This window comes from Telopea speciosissima, unplaced genomic scaffold, assembly GCF_018873765.1.
Source record: "Telopea speciosissima isolate NSW1024214 ecotype Mountain lineage unplaced genomic scaffold, Tspe_v1 Tspe_v1.0484, whole genome shotgun sequence".
Taxonomy (NCBI): domain Eukaryota; kingdom Viridiplantae; phylum Streptophyta; class Magnoliopsida; order Proteales; family Proteaceae; genus Telopea; species Telopea speciosissima.
Genome location: NW_025317820.1, coordinates 710 through 25,301, shown reverse-complemented (window position 1 = coordinate 25,301; position 24,592 = coordinate 710). Strand labels below are relative to the sequence as shown.

General features: G+C 45.5%; 1 pseudogene; it reads left to right on the top strand.

Annotated features, from left to right (window-relative positions):
* The first annotated feature begins 6,867 nt into the window (after nt 1–6,867).
* On the top strand, nt 6,868–22,375 carry LOC122648120 (annotated as a pseudogene).
* The last annotated feature ends 2,217 nt before the right edge of the window (nt 22,376–24,592 follow it).

Genomic DNA, 24,592 nt, shown 5'->3' with positions numbered 1-24,592 from the left:
GAAAATAGAAGAGGGGTTTGGGTTTTATAGATCAAACAATAGGTGATGAAATAACTCTGAAAACAGAGCACCCTGTTGAGCAATGAATCAGAAATTAAACTCGGATTCAGGCTTACGGCCCTCATAATTGGGGGTTGAACATATAGTAAGAAAACGCTTAAACTTCTTGAAATCTGGATTCAAACGAGCAACTAACGAACTCGGCAGATTGTTGAGCGTGCTCTGAAGCATGTTGATAAGATACCAAACTTCTCTGGTATATTTCAGAAAATAGGAAGGAAAGTTGAAGAAGATGGTAGCAATGGGCCTTTACGCACCACTAGCTACCAAGTGCGCTAGGCACTTGACCACTTTTAACTGCTGTATAGTGGGTTGCTTTGAAAGCACCTACAAATCTTCTAGCTGATACTCTCTCTCTGTGCCAGAAACTAACCATTTTCGTTGTGCTTGGTGCTTCAGAAGCCCGTTGTTTCTATTGTCACTGCTTTAATATGTAGTTTTGTTGACTCAAGTAGTCTTAGACTTTCACACTGTTCTCTCTTCTTCGTAATTATATTCTAGTGAAATCACTTCCCTGCAGTCTCTTTCTTCTTTGCTTCGTAGAAATTTTCTTCTCTGCTGATTAAAGTGCGAGGGAAAGAAAAAGGTTGTACATGCAGTTAGTGCATAAATTAGAATTCCTCATATATATTTCGTAATGAGCTCTTTAATTTTTCAAAATTTTACCATTTTAGACACCAGCTTGTTGCTTGCTATATAAGCCTGTGAGAAATTCACCACAGGTGATGTTTTTGACACCCTATTGTTGGAGCCGATTTCGGATGGGTCCCACAATATTATGTGCCATCAAGAGACCGTTGAGAGAGAGCCATGTCAGTAGCTTCCAAGGAGAGGGATGGACCTCGTCAAAGGTGGTTGAGTAGGTCACTCCTACTTCTAACGAGGGAGAGGGGGGATCACTATCGTCACAACGGTGGGCCCAGGTGAAAGTGGCGAAATGTGCTGAAAAGGGGGGCCACGTGGAGATGAGAGATAGGGTTTTTAGGCCAAAGGATCAGCCGCCACTATGTAGAAGGGGATCATTATAAAAGGGGCAAAGGTTGCGGCAGAAAGGACACACAAATCAAACTCCTTGGCATTATCTTTACTGTTTTTCTGCTTATCAGTTTTATTTTAGCTTTCTTAGTAGTTGGAGGAGTGTACTTGCCATCGACCCAATCATTGGAGAAGTTCTGTTCTTGTGGATTTGGCTTGTTTGTAACTGGTCAGTGTGTTTCTCTTGTTAATTAATTTAGTAAGTTTATTTCGTGCAAAGGTCAGCTCCTTTTCTTAATCGATCTTTACAAGCTTTTGGTGAGCCCCATTGAGTCCGTAACCTATATAGTCTAACCCAAAGGTCCTTGGAGATAACTCAGGCACGAGGGAACCTTACATCCCTAGTTGGTAGTCAGATAGACCGCAAACCCCAGTCCGTTTGAACCTACGTCAAAGGTTCTGGCACGCCCTGCATTTATCATAATCCACGTCATCTTGTGAGTGTTGGATACTTTTTTCCACCAACATATTTTGGCATCCCCGGGGGGACCCTCATAGACTTAGGATTCGCAATGGGACCAAAAAAGCTAACAAGACTCAGATTAGGAGAGAGATAGCCGACGAAATGGTTAACCCCTTGGCCGCTATAGACGGCCAAAAAACCGAGGGTTCTGATTCTCAGGACACCGGCAGCAGCGGTGAGTTGTCGCATCAATTCACTGCAGCCATGCACGATGCCCTAGAGCCCATGGCCTCGGACATGAGACACTTGGTGACCGCCATCAGGTCGATCACCGAAGATATCCGTAACCTGATTCAGACTCAGAACCAGTCCACTGAAAGTCAGCAGGCCCGTTTTGATCGCTTCATCAATGGTCAGGACTAGCGTCTGGATCAGCTCATCACGATCTTGACCACCCAGAGGTAGGCTGCCCCGCACGGACTGGTCCAGCCTCTAGGGTTCGCACCACTGGAGGCGGCAACATCCCAAACGATAGGAGTATAACCAGACACAGGCCAGACAGGCCCCAGGCAGCACTCCACGTTCCCTGGGAGTTCCAGCTAGGCCCTTGTACCAGGGGACCAGCCGGTGGCCTATGCTAACCCGCTGTACCAACCTGGGACCGGAGCGAGCACCGGTCCCACTCTAGCATTCTCTAACACCGTAGGGGCGAACAGAACCTAGGCCAGATTGGCCTATATGCCACTGGCAGTGGCAACCGGAGCCTCGTTCGGGGCCTCGCAGCACAACAAGGTTTCAGAATTGAGGCCGGCCAGTCAGGGGCGGACACATGATCATCCCCGGTGGCAACGGGGGCGAATGCCATTCCTGTGGGAGGGTACCGAAGCCAAGCTACGGCCAGAATCTCTGACCGCAGGGGATTGGGATACACGCCAACGTGGCCTTCTACGGGACCATGGGCGGCAGCACCCAATCAGGCCGTAAACCCAGAGCTGGCCATGGGGAATAGGCCGGTACTTGACTACGAAGAATTAGCGTGCCTAATACAAAATAGCATAGACCCTGCCTACCGATCGGTGGCTCGGCCGGTCTACCGGAAACCGTACCCAGAATACTTGGATAACATTGATCTAGGGAGGAATTGGAAGATACCAGAATTTACGAAGCTTTCAAGGGAGGAAAACATGTCCACCATTGAGCACATTGCCCGCTTTACCAAACAATGCGGAAACCTAGGGCCGAATGACGCCATAAAGCTCAAACTCTTCCCCAAATCGCTGATAGGTTCGGCTTTTACCTGGAATTTTCACTTACCAGCCAATTCGGTACAAAATTGGCAGGAGATGGAAGAATTGTTTCATACACAATTTTACAAAATTGAGCCCGAGACCACCATTGGGGACTTGGCCCGCATGCACCAGGAGCCAGGGGAGACCGTGGACAAGTTTATCAACCGGTTTAAGCTAGCCAAATACAAGTGTCCAACCTTGTTATAGGAGGGCGAGTATGCAAAAATGGCCCTCGGTGGGCTAAGCCTAGAGCTTAGGAAACTCTTTACCGGCCAGAACTTCGCTGATCTTAGCCAGCTAGTGGTACAGGCAGCACCTTATGAGGCCTTGCTAAGAGAGGAAGAGCAAAAAAGGGCTTCTTCCATTGGGACCTATTACAAAGAGGCCGTGTCGGGTGGGTACCCGCTCTTAGGGGCAGGAGAGTCCAAAACGATCAACTTCCTGGACTGTGAGGTTGACGCGACAGAAATAGCCGAGGGAAAACCCTACGTCTGCAAGGCCTTGGCTAAGCAGGCCGCGAATGACCGACAGGCTGAGTAGCCCAGGTCAAACCCCCAGCGGACTTTCGATGCTGGGGTAAAGTACTCCTTCGACATCTTTAAGGCCAAGCTTATTTTTTATCAGCTTCTAAAAGACAATCAGATCAAGCTACCGCTGGGACATCCGATCCCAGCAAGTGCGAGACTTAAAAGACCAAAAGTATTGTAAATGACACAATACCCGTACGCATATGACCATTAATCGTCTTGTCGCGCAATGCTTTGTAGAAGGCCATCATCGAAGGGTGAATCAAATTCCCGAGAAGGAGAAAAGAGTAATGCTGATCAACGAAAATCCGTTCCCGATCAACATGGTCACAGTCGATTTGTCAAAGATAGGCAACATTGCAAGCGGGATCACTACCAGCCCCACTAGGCCGCGAATGACCGACAGGCTGAGTAGCCCAGGTCGAACCCCCAGCGGACTTTCGATGCTGGGGTAAAGTACTCCTTCAACATCTCTAAGGCCAAGCTTATTTTTTATCAGCTTCTAAAAGACAAGCAGATCAAGCTACCGCCAGGACATCAGATCCCAGCAAGTGCAGACTTAAAAGACCAAAAGTATTGTAAATGACACAATACCCGTACGCATATGACCATTAACTGTCTTGTGCTGCGCAATGCTTTGCAGAAGGCCATCATCGAAGGGTGAATCAAATTCCCCGAGAAGGAGAAAAGAGTAATGCTGATCAACGAAAATCCGTTCCCGATCAACATGGTCACGATCGATTTGTCAAAGATAGCCAACACCGCAAGCGGGATCACTACCAGCCCCACTAGGCCGCGAATGACCGACAGCCGAGTAGCCAGGTCGAACCCCACGACTTTCGATGTTGGGTAAAGTACTCCTTGACATCTCTAAGGCCAAGCTTATTTTTTATCAGCTTCTAAAAGACAAGCAGATCAAGCTACCGCAGGGACATCGATCCCAAAGAAGTACGAGACTTAAAAGACCAAAAGTATTGTAAATGACACAATACCCGTGACGCATATGACCATTAACTGTCTTGTCGCGCAATGCTTTGCGATAGCCATCATCGAAGGGTGAATTAAATTCCAGAAGGAGAAAAGAGTAATGCTGATCAATGAAAATCCGTTCCCGATCAACATGGTCACAGTCGATTTGTCAAAGATAGCCAACACTGCAAGCGGGATCACTACCAGCCCCACTAGGCAGAGAGAGGCAGGATCTGAGGAACAAGGGAAGGTAACCCAGGCAGACGGCCGTGGTCCATAGGTTGCATCCATAGGGGAGGCAGCAAGCCCCACCGCACCAGGGAAGCACCGGCAATGGTGAGAGGACATAGACTTAAGACTTGGATGCTTCAGACTGCTCACAAGTGTTCCAGACAGGATAGATCACCAATGGAACATCAGGGCGATTACTGGGTGACCGGCGATAGAAAAGGCACCCCACGACCAAGACCTTTCAGTTTCGTTTAAAGAATGGAGCAGCGGCCTGTTCACTCATCGCCCAAGGAGGCCCACACTTTTCAATGGGGGTGTGTGCACTCATTGCAAGTGACTGATTGAAGACCAGGACCTTGTGAGAGATAGGCTGGAACCTATTCAGGAGATAACCCCCCTTCGACAAAGGATCATAGGAAGCAAAGCTGAGAGCTAGCCGCACACAACACGGTTTAATAGGATGACCGGGCAAGGGGCCACTCCACGACCTTCAGTCAGAGATCGCCTAGGCAGGATGCCAGTGAAGTGACGTTTGGTGTATGACCTTATGGGCCCAGACTTCGATGAAGACCAATCTGGGCCAGAAACCAGGCGAAGGACGATTCTTCCCAAGACTGTCAGGACGGACGATTGGATTATAGCCCACCATCCCAAGTTCCCCGCCGAGCCAAGAAGAATGGAGATGACAAGGACCCAAAGGAGGAGGTGGTAGTGGAAGCAAGCCACCTTGAAATGGGCTCAGCCGATAACGACATAGATGGACGTGGAAGCAATCAGGGAACAACCTGTGTTTAAGATTCACAGGCCATAGCAGGATGAACGGGACCCTATTGACAAAGGGCAGGTTCCGGAGTCTAAAGTATCAGACTATAAGACCGAAGAAAGTGACTTCGAAGTCTTGGTAAATTAGTCCCCAAACTAGGAAGACAGTCAACCGACTGAGGTTGCTGTGTGGGCTGAAATGGTGGATGATGGCCATTCTATCGCACAGGGTAACACACTGAAAGAAGAGACCGACTTCGCCGAATTTGTAACCATGATGTTTGGCTCCATGGAAACATAAGTTCAAGTCTCTATGGTTTACGTTCTTCCTCGGATATTTGAGTATCAACCTGGGCAGGCGAATCAGCTGGAAGGCGACGTTCTGGAGGAGGAAACGTTTGGCGTGATGGACATCGAAATAGTTCCCCTAGGAGATAAAGAGGAATAGCCAGAGAACGTTCAGATAGTGATCACCAGAGAGACTAAACGAACGGTTCACACCCCAATAGTCTGAGGGCGGGTGCCTGACGTCTTGGGCAAGCCCTCGAAAGAGATGTGCCAACACCTAAAGCCTTTGTACGTCCAGATGCATATGGAGGGCAAGCCTATTTCAAGGGTGTTGGTCGACAATGGGGCGGCCATCAATATCCTCCCAGCCAGGATGATGAAGCGGTTGGAAAAGGATGAATTGGATCTTATTCCTACAGAGGTATCTGTAATAAACTTTTTAGGACGCGGCACCAAGCCCAAGGGTGTGCTGCCCATAGAACTAAGGGTAGGGGAATGCATCTCTATGACAGCATTCTTCGTCATGGATACATTAGCCTATTATAACGCTCTCTTAGGGCAAGACTGGATACATGCCAATGCATGTGTGCCTTCATCCCTCCACCAGATCCTTATTTTCTGGTACAGTGAGGGTGACATCAGAGTGGTCACTATAGACAGCAGGCCATTCGTGGTGGAGGCAAGTCATGCTGATGCCATTCTTTATGGAGGAGGCATTGGCCCAATCAGGTTCGCAGGATCCGATGAGTATGGACAACCGACGTCTCTAGTCACAACGGCCACCATAATGCAACCAACCCTCCAGGCAAGAAAAATGCCAGAGCGGCCAGAATTGTCGTCCATTCAGGATGGGGGATTAGACAACACCAGTAGTTATGATTAAGACAAGCGATGAAGCAGTAACAAACATCCTTGGGAGGCTGACAGTCTCCGGCTTGGAAAGAAGGATGTCTATCGAGGAAGGTCTAGTGGCCGAAATAACGGCTAGAAAGCTAAAAGATCTTAAGCCAAGATGAGGATGGAGGACTTACGGCCTGCACCGTCAAAGATGGAAGAAACATTGACAGAGGTACAGGACCCACTGACGGAGGTTAACTTAGGAAGCAAGGACGATAAACATCCTATCTTTGTTAGTAGTTTGCTTAATCATGTATTTCGGGAAAAGCTTGTAGCTCTTTTGAAGGAATATAGAGATTATTTTGCTTGGGATTATTCCGAGATGCCAGGTTTAGACTGAAAGCTGGTCAAACATTGGTTGCCCATTAAGGACAATTTCAGACCAGTAAAACAGTTGCCCAGGTGCATGGCGCCAGATGTCGTCTTGAAAGTGAAGGACGAGATAGAGCGGCTGCTCAAGGCCGGATTTATAAGGCTTGCTCGATCTATGGAATGGTTGTCTAACATTGTCCCCGTGGACAAGAAGAATGGCAAGTTAAGAGTGTGTAACAATTTTCGGGACCTTAATAAGGCAACCCCGAAGGATGAATACCCAATGCCCATAGTAGACATGCTTGTGGACTCTGCGTTTAGAAGCCAAATAATGTCTTTTATGGATGGACATGCCGGCTACAACCAAATATTCATAGCTAAGGAAGATGTGCCGAAAACGGCCTTTTGGTGTCCTGGGGCATTAGGGACCTATGAATGGGGGGTTGATGCCTTTCGGCTTGAAGAACGCCGGAGACACTTACCAAAGGGCTATGAACGCCATCTTTCACGACATGATTGGCAAATTCACGGAGGTCTATATTGATGATGTGGTGATAAAGTCTGAAGCTGAGGGGGAACACCTAGCCCACCTTCAGAAAGTATTATTCGAAAGGATGAGGTCTCACAGCCTTAAAATGAATCCTCTCAAGTGTGCATTTGGGGTAGCAGCTGGGAATTTCTTGGGTTTCCTTGTTCATAAGAGGGGGATAGAGGTAGACCGAAACAAGACCAAGGTCATTAGGGAAGCCTGGCCCCCGACGAAAAAGAAGGAGCTGCAGAAGTTTCTGGGGCAAGTCAACTTCCTCTGACAATTCACATCAAATTCGGCAGGACAAACCAGGGTGTATTCCTCCCTACTGAAGCTAAAGCCAGGGGAAGACTTCCTTTGGACTGACGAGCATCAAAAGGCGTTCGATGCAATCAAAGATTACTTGGTCAGGCCCCCGGTGTTGGCACCACCACAGGCAGGAGTACCATTAAAGCTATACATTGCAGCTACAGAATCTTCGATTGGTAGTTTGTTAGCCCAGGACAATGAGGTTGGGATAGAACAGGCAGTGTTTTACCTCAGCTGAGCTTTGATCGAGATCGAGCAGCGTTACACGCCAATGGAGAGGCTATGCCTAGTGTTAGTTTGGTCCTGCTCCAAGCTACGGTATTACTTATTACCGACCATGGTCGAGGTTATATATGCCAAACCGATATTATTAAGTACATGCTCACACGGCCAATCTCGAGAGGCCGAGTAGGAAAGTGGGCCTTGGCATTGGTGGAGTTCGCCCTTTAGTACGTACCTTAGAAGGCTGTTAAAGGCCAAGCATTGGCCGATTTCCTCATAGATCACCTGCCTATACAGATCGGTGAGAATAAAGAGCAAGGAGAGGCAAGGGAAATCGCGCACATAGGCGTTACTCCTTGGTCCTTGCCATTCGATGGGTTGAAACCAGCCAGTCACCCAGGGTAGGAGTAGCGGTCTAGTCCCCGCAGGGAGTGGAGACCCAGTTAGCTGTCCACTTGGGGCTTGCACAAACAATCAGGCAGAATATGAAGTCCTCATCATCGGAATGAAGATTCTCCTCGTTATGGGGGCCTAGAACTATTGAGGTGAGCAGGGACTCTTAGCTTGTGGTTAAGCAGGTGGCAGGGGAATATCATTGCAAAAGCAATCATTTGGTTCATCACCACCTGTTAGTAAAAAGCCTGATGGCCAAGTTTGATGATGTGTCAATAAGACACGTCCCTCGGGTCAAGAATCAGACTGCCAACATCTTGGCACAGGTAGCGTCAGGCTTGCGCCCCATAGAAGACTATTTAGAGTGAAATGTCATCATATGAAAGCAGTTGGTCTCATCGATCCTTGACATGGACCAGGTAGAGGTGAACCAGGTAGAGGACACTTAACCGGACTGGAGAAACCCAATAATCCAATACTTGAGGGACCCGAGTCCTAATATGGATAGGAGAACTAAGTACAGGGCTTTGAGTTATGTCCTGATGGGGGGTGACCTGTTCAAGAAAGGGAAGGACGGTCTGCTACTCAAGTGCGTCAGCCTCAATAAATCTATGGTGGTCATGGCCGAAGTGCATGAGGGGATCTATGGATCACACCAAGCCGACCTTAAGATGAGATGGTTAATCAGGAAGCATGGCTATTACTGGCCAACCATCCTGGCAGATTGTGTGAGGTATGCCAAAGGATGTCAGGCTTGTCAATGGCAAGGTTCGGTGCAGCAGGCCCCTGCAGTGGAGCTTAACCCAGTCGTGAAGCCGTGGCCATTTAGGGGATGGGCAATGGACTTGATCGGGAAGGTGACGCCGCCCTCTACGAGGGGGTATTGTTTCATAATCGTGGCAATGGACTATTTCACCAAGTGGGCAGAGGCCATTCCCATGAAGATGGTCACCCAGACGGAAGTCATCTGGTTCCTAAAAACCTAAATAATTCACAGATTTGGGCTGCCTGAGACTATTACGTGCGATAATGGGTCAGTCTTCACTGGGGACCAAGTCCTTGAGTTTACTGCGAATTATGGGATGACCATAACCCATTCCATGCATTACTACGCTCAGCGGAATGGGTAGGCCGAGGTAAGCAACAAGGTGTTGAAGAATTGCTTAGCGAAGGTGGTGGAGGAAAACCCCAGAAGATGGGCTGAGTTGTTGTCTGAAGTTCTATGGGCATTTAGGACGTCGCAGCGAACAAGTACTGGGAGCACGCCGTTCACCCTCACCTATGGGCATGATGCAGTCCTCCCCCTGGAGATAAGTGTCAGGTCTGTAAGGGTGGCGTACCAACAGGGGTTTACGCCCACCACTTATGCTGACCGAACTGGAAGATCTGGATGAGGAGCGCTTCAGGGCCCTTGATCGAGTTTTGGCCCAGAAAGTAAAGGTAGCGGCCATATATAATAGAAAGGTGGTGCCCAAGAGTTTCCAGGAGGGTGAAGTGGTACTAAATGCTATCCTTCCGGTAGGGACTAAGGATCCCACTTATGGCAAGTGGTCCCCTACGTGGGAGGGACCGTTCGTGGTCCATCAAGTGCTAAGAGGGGGAGCGTATAGGCTAAGAGAAATGGAAGGAGACGTGCACTTAAAACCCATTAATGGGAAATTCTTAAAAAGGTTCCACCCCACTATGTGGGATCTGGGGTAGGGGCATTGAAGACAAAGCCAATCCAAGGCTGACCCACCGATCAGGCCATTAAGCATGTTCAAAAAAAAATAATAATAAAGGAAAAAAAGAGAGACTGACCTAGACGGTCAGGCGCAGAGCAAGAAGAATTAAAGTATTACTGCGACAAAAGGAAGTGTTCAAAACTAGGGGACATCTGCCCTAGATTTTGCCAGGCACGCAGGCTTAAGAAAACTCTTCTTTGGGGAACGACCCCACAGGTCGTTCCATTGGGACTCAAGGTTTGCAACATCTTGGTTGGTAGTTGCCAATTGGGTAGTCCGATCGCCCTTCAAATTAGCGGCCTCAGCAGCGAAGGCCCGAAGAGCCTCTACAATTTTGACAAGAACTTTAAAACTGGCGAAGGAGGGCTTCGCCAGTTCCTCCTTCTCTTCTTTGGCTCGTCGGGCTGCAAGCAATTCGGCCTCCAGGCAAGTGATCTCAGAGCCCAAGGCATTGATCTCATCCTTAAAATATTTGTTGGTCCTACCTTATTCCTAAAGCTTCGCTTTGGTCTGTTCCCACTCAGCACATATGTTGTCCCCTTCCTTGATGACTGCTTTTAGTTCACGGACTACCTTAAGAGCCTGCAGTGCGTTGGCAGTCGGATCTAGGATGACGGTAGTGGCTTTGTTAACCCATAATTGGCTGAGTCTGGGAGGGTGGTGCAGGCTGACAGAGTCTGAAGTGGCTGGTTGAGCGCGAGAAAATGGTCTGGGTCAAGACCTTCCTTGGCGGGGAGCTGTTGTTCTACAAACTCAACAAAGGTGCACTTCACTTCCTCAACAGCTAAGGGAGTGGGGCTGGTGTGCCCATAGGAAGGGCTTCCCCAAGGGGGGTGAGGCAGCCAGCCAGGACCGAGTCAAAATCAAAATCCTGTCAAAAAGAGGAGATCGATCAGAGGATACCTAGCCAGACTGGCGCGAAAAGAGACCATCGTCAGGACGTACCACCAAATCAGGTGAAGGACTTCAGACCAGAGCAAGAACAGGAATAGAAGTGCCCACTTGCTCCCCGGTGCTGATGACTTTCGAGAAGGGTAACGAAACAACGGGAGCAGGCGATTTGGAGATCGCCTCATCATGGGAACCTGAGACTGGGGTGTCCTCCTCTTCTAAACCTGAAGCAACATCCAGGAGGGTTGGGGAGGGTGTTACATGAGCTTTCACCAGACGACACCGGGAGCGTCAGATTGAATGGCGGTTCAAAAACTTCCTCGCTGGGGGGAGCCTCCATGTGGGACTGCTACTGCTTAGGGGGCTTCTTCGCTGCTTGCTTTGGCTTTTTCTGGAGATGACCTTTGGACAACGGAGTGGTGGGGGCTGATGATGGGGTCCTCCGCTTTGGGAAGTGTCTGCGCCAGCTGTCTGGGAAGGCACAGACCCGGCAGGGCGAGTCTCTGGACACCAGATAACAGGCCACTAGTTACAAAGATAATAAGGAATCAGAGACCGTAGGGTTACAGGGGTACCGTGCCAGGCAGGATTGACGGCCTGGACAGCATGCCTTGTACGAGTGACCTTGTAGTCATTGGCATAGGAGCAAATGAATTCAACCCCATCGGACCACACCCAAAGGTGGGGGTTGATAAGCTCGGCCACGCCCAGGCTGGCGTCAGGAAGAGCAGGCTGTAGGTCCATGAAGGCTTTAAATGAGCAATCAAAGCTGCTCATATCCACGTAGGCCCTCCTAGCCACTTTGCGAGCAATCACTAGCTGGGCTAAGAATTCTTCGTGCATCTCGCGATGGATACGGTCTACAACTAGGTCGTGGCGCCGCTGCATAATGATGCGGCCTGGATGGTACTTGACTCCGAAAGCCTCTTCATATCGAAGGATAGAGTTCAGAAGTGACTTACTTGAGACGTGGGAGGTCGATGCTTTGCCCTTGCCAGAGACATCCTCCATCTGCAATTCGGATTCAGAGTCAGCGTTGTTAGCAATGGGAGGAAGCACTTCGACAGACAGGTTAGAGGAGTACATGGACCACCAGGCTGAAAACTCTAGCGTAGCGGAAGGCTCTGGGTCAAACGGTTCAGGGAAGAAATGGGACATGATGAGGTCGCCCATGATGGCGGGGAGCTCGATCTGACCCGTCACTTTGAGGACAAGCCGAGTGGGTCCACCCTTATTTTTGGAGAAATAGCACGGAAGAGGGACAGATTGCCGTAGGCCGAACTAGCGGGCACAACATTGGGGATATACACTTCGACCCCGCACGTATTATTGCCAGAAGGTTCTGAGGTGACCCCAAAGTGTAGGTCCCTGTAGACTAGGAACTTGCGCCATAGCTCGAGGGCAACCCAGGGGTTGGACAAAGCATCACATAGCCAAGGAGGGAGATCTGGATGAATATGAAAGGGCATAAACAGTGCGGGGGAATGGGACTCCCCAAGACCGAGAAAGAAGGTATGATAATCCTGTAGAGAAGGACGTTCCTCCTCCGTCAACTTTGGCATGAAATAGAGGTTGATGGAACGGCACTCAAGGACGGGGGAGGGAGTGTAAAAGGAAGGGAAATAATCTCGCAACCAGACTTGAAGCAGCCAGAAAGGGCCACCCCCTGACTCGAAGTTGGTGCTAACTATATTACTATAACCCCTGTAGAGGGAGGATAAGACGAAAGAAGCCATATCCACTGGACACCCTTGGGTGAGGGCGTTTGCCAGACACAGTTAGGTCTTGGTGATCTTATTGGATTTTACACACGCTAGGTAACGGCAAATCCAAAAGAGCAGGAAAGCTACAAACTCGGCCTCAGAAACGGGCCCTTAGGTTCCCCGAATGGAAGACAGGTACATCCTATAGCTGGCCTTTTTGGTGAAATCTAGGCCGTGTTATATCTTAAACCCTCTAGAATCTATATAGCCAAGAGAAGCCCCATAAAACTCGGGGCCAACGGCCTTAAGGCCGGTAAAGGCCCCAATGTCAAGAAGGGTGGGGCTCATAAGCCCACAGGGAAAAAGGAAAGCGTTGCTAGAATTCAACCAAAAATGTAACGCAGCCTATAGGAGGGGGATGGCTGGGGGGATGGCAGTGCTAGACATATCCAGGGCGTTGAGAATCCCTAGGGCTTTGAGGTGGTCATGCTCTATCGCCGCAATGCGGTCTACCCACGCCTCCCAATTCGGGAGGAAGGACGGTCAGAGATGGCTAAAAGGCTTAGGCTTAACGCTGAAAGGGGTGGAGGATCAAAGGAGAATGGCTTCATCCGTGTGTCGTGGGAAGTTGGGAATAGGAGCCGGTACATCAGGCTGAGCAAGTCCTAACATAAACTGGGGAGGATCAGGAGAAGGGATGAGTACCTCAAAACGGGATGAAGACGGGAGCTATGCTTGTTTCGCCTTCAAAGTCTTCTCGAGTTCTCGCTCCCTCTGAGAAATCATGGGGTAGGGAGGAAAGTTGTCCATGGCACAGGATCAGAAGATGGATGATTGGAAGAAAATGAGAACGAAAGGAAAACCAGGGAGAATGGCGCCTTAAAAAGGAAATGGAGGGAACTTATAGCGCCAGTCTGGGAGAATTCAAAATTCAAAAGGAGCGTGGTTATTTTGGACGCTGACTGAAAGGCCGACGGTTACATCGGGGGTGTCGCTTTGATTGAAGGGGCAGCGTTCCAGGGCGAAATAGGGTATTGCATCATAATTAGGGCGTTGGAAGTCCAGGAGGCAACATGAAAGGCACACAACTTCCTAATGGTAGGTAGGCCACTTGGCACCGCCTCAGGAAGTTGTGAGGGGCAATTGTTGGAGCCATTTTTGGATGGGTCCCACAATATTGTACGCCATCAAGAGACCGTTGAGAGAGAGGCACGTCAGCAGCTACCAAGGAGAGGGATGGATCTCGTCAAAGGTGGTTGAGGAGGTCACTCCTACTTCTAAGGAGGGAGAGGGGGATCACTATCATCACAACGGTGGGCCCAGGTGAGAGTGGCAAAATGTGCTAAAAAGGGGGGCCACATGGAGATGAGAGATAGGGTTTTTAGGCCAAAGGATCAGCCGCCACTATGTAGAAGGGGATCATTATAAAAGGGGCAAAGGCTGCGGCAAAAAGGACACACAAATCAAACTCCTTGGCATTATCTTTACTGTTTTCCTACTTATCAGTTTTATTTTAGCTTTCTTAGTAGTTGGAGGAGTGTACTTGCCATCGAGCCAATCATTGGAGAAGTTCTGTTCTTGTGGATTTGGTTTGTTTGTAACTGGTTAGTGTATTTCTCTTGTTAATTAATTTAGTAAGTATATTTCGTGCAAAGGTCAACTCCTTTTCTCAATCAATCTTTACAAGCTTTTGGTGAGCCCCATTGAGTCCGTAACCTATATGGTCTAACCCAAAGGTCCTTGGAGATAACTCAGGCACGAGGGAACCTTACATCCCTGGTTGGTAGTCAGATAGGCCGCAAACCCCAGTCCATTTGAACCTGCGTCAAAGGTTCTGGCATGCCCTGCATTTATCATAATCCACGTCATCTTGTGAGTGTTTGATACTGTTTCCACCAACACCTATCCATATTGGATACTGGTACACCAACCTCCAATAACAGTTTTCTTTTTGGAACAACCTTTGTTTTTTTCTACACCAAATCATTCTTCTGCTTATATGCAGTAAAGATGTTGACACTGTGAAGAAACTAGTCGATGATTGTCTGAGCTGCCAATTGTCTGCCTCCCTCCGTCCTCATGATGCAGTTTCAGCTCTTGGTCCAATGTATGATGCCCATGACAAGCACCACCTACCAAAAATGTAGGCTTGCAATTATTCAATTTCAAAGCTGCTCGATTTCTGCATGGATAAAAAGAATGATATGAACCTTTTTGTGCATCATTGCATGCAAAAGGTAGCTTATGTTCAATTTATGATCAGATATGTCCGTCTACGATATCCTGCTTTTAATGAAGCAATGGCACGCCAAGATGATCATTTTGAAGATCTAAAGTTGCTGCGTGGGATTAGGCCTGCATACAGGGCATGCCTTGTAAAAGTAGTGAGGAGGAAGGCTTCAATGAAGCTTTACATGGGCATGGCTGGACAATTGGCAGAAAAACTTGCAATGAAGAGGGAGGCTGAGGTAAGAAGACGAGAGGAATTTTTAAAAGCACAGAATGCCTTCATTCCTCGGGATATATTAACATCCATGGGATTGTTTGATACTCCAAATCAGTGTGATGTCAATATAGCTCCATTTGACACTAGTTTGCTAGATATTGATGATATTGCTGATGTTGACCATTATGATCCTGAGTAGTTGGTTGGGATCCGTTATAAAGGAGAGAAGCATGGAACACCAAAAGCGTACATGTCGATGTCAAATGATAGTTCTAACTTTGCTGAAGCTGAAGGAAATACCATAGAATCATCTGAAAAATGCTACTCTAACGACGTGCTCGACGGCTGTGAGTCCGTAGAAGTTGCTGGAACAAGTAAAATTGAAGTTGAAAATGCAAGACTGAAAGCTGAACTTGCTTCTGCAATAGCTCTGATGTATTCTTTTAGTCCTGAAATTGAATATGAAATACTAGATGACAGTAAGCTGGATAGCATATTGAAGAATGTGGCGGAGAAGACAGCAGAAGCCTTGCATATGAGGGATGAGTATGGCAAACATCTCCAGTCAATGCTTAACATGAAGCAGATGCAATGCTTGTCTTATGAGAAGCGCATTCAAGAGCTGGAGCAGAGACTGTCCAATCAGTATATGCAAGGGCAGAAACTTCCAGGTGGAAAGGATGTCTTTGAGTTTGGCCATTCATCTGTGAAGGCTGATGACTGCAAATCACAAATATCAGGTGATGGAGAAGCCCACATGCCTTACATCTCTATTGAACCCATGGATGAGCTCTCTTGCACGTCTACACTATTGGATTCCAAACCAGAGTAGTTTCAACAACAATCAAGCAAAGCATGAGAAGGTGTGGATTAAAATATGGCTGATTCTTCAGGTTTACTAAATCCTTAGCTGGATCCTTCAATGTTAGAGCCACATCGAGATGAGCTGGAAGCAGGTGATAAACCAGGACAAGAGAAGATGGTGGGGAAGTTGCATTTGCTACTATCAACCAGCTCCACTACTGAAACCACATTGGAACCTCTGAACATGTTGCCTTGTCAAGCTGCAATTGAGCAAGATTCAGCATCTAACTTAGTGAGTGATCTTGTATTGGAACTGCAGAAAGCGCTAGCAGACAAGTCAAACCAGTACAGTGAGACTGAAACCAAGCTCAAAGCTGCTCTAGACGAGTTGGATATTCTGAAGAGAGAACTGGAAATCAGCCATAAGCTGCTGGATGAATCTCAGGTACTTTTGGATGAACTGATAGCCTCATTTTTCTTGTTGATTTGATTGTAATAAATATTGCAGGAGGATAAATCATGCTTCTGAGGTTGACACTGTTTCTCCAAAAACTAAACTTTGACTAGTTAACTAGATGATAGATCTTAGTGTTACGGCTTGGCATATTTTTTACCCGAACCCTAGCCCGAGTCCCATTCTAGGCCCGGAACCTGAAGTTTTAGCCTCATGTACCCTGTGGAACGTGGATTGGGTGTTTGAACGAGTAGACACGGAAGATGGAATTCTGGCATCAATACGTCACCTGTCGATAAAACGACGCATACCTTCCCCATGCAATTGTAAAGTTCACAAACAAATGTACTGCTCTCGATAAGCGACCATAACATGACCACACTCCGATTTAATACTATTTATGCTATTTTATAAAAAATAAAAAAATAAAAAAAATTATATTATAATAATGCAAGACTTATTATTATTATTATTAGTATTTGTATTTTTTTTTTTTTACATATAAATCTTTCATATTATAAGAATTTTATTTAATTATAATACCCTAGGAATATTAATATACTATGGCATATATATATAAATATATACTAAGTAAATAGTGTTTTGTATATAGTATTATTTTATTTTATTTTATTTTCTTAGTATAGAAAGTGGGTTTTAACATGTGGATGGGTTAAGGTTTAATGGTATTCTTAGAATCAAACACATGACTAAGTGGGTAGGTGTCAATTTAAGACTAAATGAATAGGAGGTATTTAGTGGGATTAGGAGGGGTAAAATGGGGATTTTATAAATTAGGCTTTAGATTTGAAAACACAAAAAGGTAAAACAGAGACCATTCTCGTTCTTCCATTTCAGTAACTTTGGAGAAAATATAGAAGAAACTGGAGGAAAGAAAGAGAGATAAGAGAAAAGACATCAAGGGGCAATTAGAAGGGATCAAGAAGAAGAGGACCAAGATTGGAAGTGGAGTAGTTCATCTCCATAAGTAAACGTTTCTTTTTCTGAAATTTTTTCTTAGTTTACAATGGATTTCAGATTTGGTGTAAGGAAAAAAAATAATAATAATAAAACAAAAATGGAAGGAGTGTAGGAGAGGATAAGAGAGAGGGTGTGTGAATTCTAAAAGAGAAGGAAGAAGAGAGGAAGAGAAGGGGAGGAGAGGGAGAGAAAATGGTGTGAAGAAGGGGGTTCGGCCATGATGGCTAACCACAGCCCTCTCCCTTTTTGGCAATAGAGGTGATGGCTCCGGCCGCCGGATCCGACCACAACACAAGGTGGTGGTTTTGACCCTCTTCCATCTCAATATAAGAAAAAAAAAAAAGAAAAAAAGAAAGAACTGCTATGTGCAAGAAACAAAAATGGGAACTTGAGGTTGAAGATGGGTGAAGAGAAACTCTCTCCACCCGGTTCGGTTTGGGTTGATTTTATCTAACCCAACCTAACTAAAACTTGTTTGGCAACATATGTATGTATAACTAAGAGGCCCAACTCACAATGTATAAAACCAAACAAACCCTAAACATCAACTTAAACTAAAGCTTAAGGTCTGTTTGGAGGGACAGCAAAACAAAAATAATAACTAGGTGCCTATTAGGAATAACCAATCAGTACCTACAACATGAAACCTTTAAAAAACCAAATTTTCAGAATTGACACCTTATATGAAAAATAGAGATATCTCACTCTCCAGAACTTCAAATCCGCTGATTCCAAAACCTCTGTAAATTAGACTCGACGACGGACATTTTTTCGTTTAGGAACTGAAACCAAATTTGAAGTTTATGGGTCCCGTTTTGGCCGGTGAACATACCCGATGGACAGACTAAAATTTTTGAATAGATCTAATGGAAACAGTGATAACTCACAAATGGTATATCGTAAAATCACGAAACCAATGCCAAAATTTTCATAACAGAAGTATGTTCTAAAACCATGTTTTGGTCCAACACCCATTCAAAATAGAAACTCTCCAAACCTGATCTCAAAGTCGAGGTTTAGACAAAGACATGGATTTTGGACAGTTGGGTTATGCCAATCGTATGCCCCTCACCGTAAATGATTTTACTTCGATTCTAGTGCCATTAAAATCACAACAGAAAGAAGTACAATTTTCATAAAGAAGCTCAAAACTGAAACTTAACATATAAGGCTCGACGGTACGATAAAATCACTTGAAAAGGAAATGAACAAGAAACAAACAAAGATTAAACAAAATACCAATTACGAATTCCAATGAAATGAACCTTGTAACAGGAAATTAGATATTTCACCAGGACCAAATCCGAAGCTTATCTCTGACCCAGACTTGGTAGACTTTGCACGAAAGAGAAAAGGTAAGTGGGGGTAGGCTTTGATTGTTTTAAGAACGTTTAATTTAAATTTTTAGATACAATTGCCAGTAATCATTTGCATGTGTTATTCCTGTTTTATTTATGATATTTATTGATTTCATTGTTTATAACTTATGGTTGTGAATGATATGATGTAGAATGGTTGGCAATATGAATTCATGTGATAGATTAGATACCGTAGTCGGCTTCAAAACGAGAGGTATGGTGTACCGTAGTATGGGATGCGGGAGCACTGTACACCTCGTACTATGCCATTTAGACTGCATATGGCTAGGAATGTCATTCCTTAGTGTTACAACCCTTACCAGCAAGGGTTCAGGTGTTGGGTGATCATAGCTCCCTATCAATGAGGAGTGTGAAGAACGCCGGGATGGAATCCTGGCTATGATTATCGGGGTCTACCCATGGGAAGATATAAAATACCAACGACCACTGTGGGCTCCATACAACAATTGAGGTTACGTCTCGGGGCGGTTAAGAAGGAACCGAGAACGTCTCCCTAGTTGTTGTCGTAGCACAGACCTGACTTAGGCATTTGTTTGTTAGGTGGATTTAAATATTAAAATTGAACCCATGCATTTAGGATGCATGCTTGTATGTGTGTGATCTATCCTTAACTTGCTAGGCTCAGTAGAGCTCACCCCTGTGAAATTTTCTCTTTTTAGATGATCCGGCAGGTGAATGCGTTTGTGGCTGAAAGGATTACTTGGAGAACAGGAACTGATGATGTGGCGTTACCTTTTTATTTTCTTTTGTTTAGTACTATCCTTTTTTGTGGAAAAATTTTCATAGTATGTGTTTTAGAATAGTTGTGTGTGGGATCGATGGTTGAAAACCTAGAATATCGGGTTGTTGGAACTTTCAATGTAAATAATATGTGTAAAACTTATAGCACTTTACTTTCCTTGTACTCTGATCAATGTAACACGTGTTATCTTGAAATTGTGTTGTGCTTGTGATGTGTATTTACTACATTTGGATCCTGGTGGTCTCCGAATACATTGGGTATTCGGGTCAGCCATCGAATCCTCCCAGGGGTGGGTTCGGGGTGTGACACTTAGAGTTTTTTTTTTTGTGGGGCAAATGTAATTTAATGCTAGATATTTTTTTCATTGTTTTTGGGATAATTTTTGTGTTGATATTTTAAATGTTGATTTACTTTTCTAATTTTCAGTTTTTATTTTACTGAATGACTTGCTATTTTCTTGTATCTATATTCCTCTGCATATAAGTTCTCGATATTTGATAAAAACCTAGAACAAATTCTCTTAAATAAGGTATATTTGCATCACACTGCCCTCGAGTCTCTCCCTTGATACCTTTTTGCCTTGGAATTCTAATGATTTCTTACTACTACCCGAAAGTATTTCAATAGTTTCTTCCTGTAGTCAACTCTGACAAATTTTGGCCCTCGTGCATCTTTCTTCCCTGATGACCTTGGGTGAGATGATTTCTGTGCGAACATTGTCCAGGGGTGATCCTTATGTTAATATAGAGAAATTATGACCACCAGTATTTTTAGCTTCTTTGGGTACAAGGTGATTATCTGTGGCACACCCTACAATCTTTTCTACTTTCATTTCTTGCTACTTATTGTAGAAAAGGAGAGTTAAACGTTGTAAGTTGGTAGGGGTGTCATTTCCAGGCCCGTGCAGATAGACCCTACTAAGACCATTCGATAAAATTGAAACTGAACTGACTCATTTTTTTAAACAGTCCAGCTTTAGTTTTAGGATATATTGTTTTTTTTAATCGGTCGATTTCGGTCCAACCTGATCAACCTGGTGGACCAACTGAATGACTCAATTACAAATCTACCCAAAACCCAACCGATTGAGACCGATTGAAGACTATCAATTAAGGAATAATTTACCTATCCTAATACCCTTTGCCAAAATATAGACAAATAATGGCTTAACGGATCAATTAAGAGCCGATTAACCAAAACCAATTAAAGACTAATATCCGACCGACCAGTTATTAACCAGTTTCAGTCTTGTTGGCTTTGAGGGCCGGTTTATGTAGTCGGTCAGTCATGGTCCTGATGCTCAAAGGTGCAGGACCAATCAAGTCAAACTGAAGCCTACTGGGCCGACAGGTTTGACACCCCTAGTTGGATGCATCCATTGGTTTTATGTTGGAATCTATCTTAGGAAAAAACATGTCATCTTGGAAATCAGAATGTATATGAGCCTCTGCTTTATCCTATTTCGACAGTGAGTGAGATTAATGTCCAGAAATCAGCTATTACTCATAATGGCATTTATATTGTGTTCCTAAGTTGGTATAATTTAAGGGCACAAACAAGCTGGGGATGTTGGAACTTGGATGGTTTCTGTACTTTTTTCTTTTTTCGTTTTTCTCTGTTAATTAAATTATTTATTAGTAGAAAATAACATTGAATTATTTACTAGTTGTTCTTAAGAAGCCTAATAATGTTGATTTATGATCAGTTGTCAATTTGTATAATAGCACTTACAGCATTATTTGATGTCTTCAATGTTGGTCGACAAGATTTGCTTGTCTCAAAAGTTCTTCCATGCACATCTTATGCCTGTGGGAACACCTTTATGGATTCTTTCCGGAAGAACAAATAGAAACTTTGCAACTAAATAACTATGCTGCTTTGAAATTGACACACTCCTTTGTACCGGATGACTGGCGAAGTTAGAGGCTGCTGGAGTACATTATTGTTTTATTATATTAAGAAATTGTTGCTTGTGCTGATCATTTGTTATATTATATATTGTGTTTCATGTTAATCCTTTGAAGAACTATGACTGGTGATACTGTTACTACAAGGGCATTTTTTTTGGTAGTTCTTGTTCTATGTACTACTATTATTAACACTTAAAAAAATTCTGATGTGTTTGTCCTGTCAACAGATGAATTGTGCTCACTTGGAAAATTGCCTGCATGAAGGTAGAGAGGAATTCCATACTCATCTTTGTGCTGCTGATAGGAGGGCCTCAGAGTATAGTGCACTGCGGGCTTCCGCTGTGAAAATGCAAAGCCTTTTTGAAAGATTACGGAGTTGCATTACTGCAACGGGTGGAGTGGCTGATTTTTCTGATTCTTTGCGTGCTTTTGCTCTTTCATTGGCCAAGTAAGTAATTGACTCAAAACATTTCCCCAAAGCTTGGCAGTTCAATTAGGAGGCTTAGATTTTTTTCCGCTTTAAGTTTGGGTGCTTCTGATATATTTGGTGTATTTTCCTTTCATGGTGGATGTGGCCCAAGCACACATCAATTTGGATTATTTAAATTTAGTTATTCCTTAGTTGATTCATTACATAAAACTTGTGGAAGTCTGATTTTTGTCAATTTTGTTTTCACTTTCCTTTAACCTTATATTTGGGAAAGTGCGGCATCATTTTATCTATTTTGTTGACATATTTTTATTATAATTGCTTGAGTTGTATTTACTCAGATTTTCAATGTATTGTGATTGTTACTATTTTCAGTTCTGTTAATGATGTTGAAGATGATTTTATTGTGGAGTTCGGAACGTGTATCCGGATCCTTGCAGACAAAGTGGGTTTTCTGTCTTGACACCATGCAGAGCTATTGGACAGGTGCTCAACGGCTGAAATTGCACATGGGCGTGGGTGCCTTACAAAAGAGCTGGAAGAGAAGAAAGAACTGGTTAAAAGCTTATATGCAAAGCATCAACTCGAGAAGCAGGTCAGTTGTTGTTGTTTGGTGAGGAGATTTCCAACACTCTCACAAAATGGCTCGGGCTGGGATGGATGCAGGGCGTGCCAGAACCTTTGACGCAGGTTCAAATGGACTGCAGTTGTGGCCTATCTGACTGTCAACCAGGGAGTGTAGGGTTCCCTCGTGCCTGAGTTATCTCTAAGGATCTTTGGGTTAGACTTTATGGACAACGATCTCAATGGGGTCTACCAGAAATGCATAAGACTGAACAAGAAGAGAATTGACTCACATGCAAGATAAAATGACTAAATTAGTAATGAAAAAGTACACCAACCGATTACAAGTAAGACCAAACCTCCTGGAGCAAACAAACTTGTTGATCCTCTCCTCCAACGATTGGCCTATTGATGTGGCAAGTACGCCCTCTCAAGAAAACTAAGAAATAAACTAAAGCAGGAAACTAGCAAACAAAGGAAAAGAACTTTAAAGATAAATGCCAAGAGTTGAGATTGTGTGTGTTGTCCCTTTTTGCGATAGTTCCTGGCCCTTTTATAGTAGTCCTTATCTGGGCAGTGGTGGCTGCACCTCTTTGTAGTGGCCTTCAAACCCTATTCCCTATTTCCACGTGGCCCCCCTCCTGTAGCGGATTCTGTTATCCCTTCATGGGCCCACGTGACGTGGTGGTGGTGGCCTTCACTTCCTCCTCCTTTGAAGCAGGAGAGGCTATCCTCATGGAGCGATTCTCTCAACCACCCTTGACGGGGTCCACCTTATCCCCTCCAGGACTGCTGACGTGGCCCTTCACGTAGCGGCCCCTTTAACGGCGCATGGTACCACTAACGACGTGGGGCCTACCAAAAATGCCTCCAACAATTGCACCTCATAACTTCCTGAGGCGGTGGCACATGGCCCACCTAGCCTTAGGGGGTTGTGTGATCCTCGTGCCAACCCTCTAGGTTCCCATTGCCCCAATTATGATGCCAAATCCCCACGTCCTGGGTAGGTGTCCCTTCAATCAGCACGTCAGTGCCGTTTCAACCGCCGACCTTTTTATCAGGCACCGAATTAAACACGCCATCTTTGAATTTTGAATTTTCAAAGTTGGCACCATAAAGTTCCCTGGGTTTTTCACCCTTTAAAAGCGGTAAACCCTTTGGCTTTTCTTTCGTTTCTCCTCACTCTTTCTCATCTTCTTCTTCGCTTCATCCCGTGCTATGGAGAATCTTCCCCCTTACCCTGTGATTTCCCAAAGGGAGCGAGAGTTGGAGAAAACTTTGAAGGCAAAACAAGCTCAGCTTCCACCATCCTCCTGCTTCGAGGTATTCATTCCTAACCCTGAACCCCCTTGTTTGCGTTTGGTCTTGCTCAACCCTATATGCTGGTTCCAATCCCTAACTTCCCCCAACATAAGGAGGAGGTCATTCTTCTTTGTTCTTCTACCCCGTTCAGCATTAAACCAAACCCTTTCAGTCATCTTTGGCCATCCTTCCTTCCCGATTGGGAAGCGTGAATAGACCGAGTAGTTAAAGCGGAGTGTGACCACCTTTTAGCCCTAGGAATTCTTGATACCCTGGAAATGTTCAGCTCCGCCATTCCCCCCGATGTCCCTCTTCTGCAAGCTGCTCTACGCTTCTGGTCTAGTTCTAACAATGTCTTCCTCTTCCCTTGCGGCCCCATGAGCCCTACCCTTTTAAACATTAGGGCCTTAATTGGCCTCAAGGCCGTTGGCCCTGAATTCCATGGGGTGTCCATTGAACCCTAGACCCCAAGGGCTTCGAAGAGCAGCACGGCCTGGACTTTACCAAGAAAGTTAGTTACAGTATGTATCTGTCTTCCATTCACGGGACTGAGGGTCCTATCTCTGAGGCCGAATTTGTGGCCTTCCTTCTTTTATGGATTTGTCGCTACTTGGCCTACGTCAAATCCAACAAGATCGCCAAAACCTACCTGCGTTTGGCTAACGTCCTGTCCCAAGGTTGTCCTGTGGACCTCGCCTCATTCGTCCTGTCATCTCTCTATCATGGCTGCAGTGCCATAGTCAATTCTAACTTTGACTCCGGTGGCGGCCCTCTCTGGCCACTTCATATATGGCTACGCACCTATTTTCCTTCTTTCTATACTCCTTCTCCTGCCCTTGAGTGTCGTACCATCGGCCTCTACTTCATGCAGGAATTAGCTGAAGAAGACCGGCCTTCCCTGCAAGAGTACCATTCCTTTTTCCTTCAGCTTGAAAAGTCACGTTCCCCTGCATTATTCATGTCGTTCCACTTACACCAGGATCTTCCCTCCTAGTTGTCGGGCCCCCTGCTCGACCCTCGGCCTGCACCTGAACTA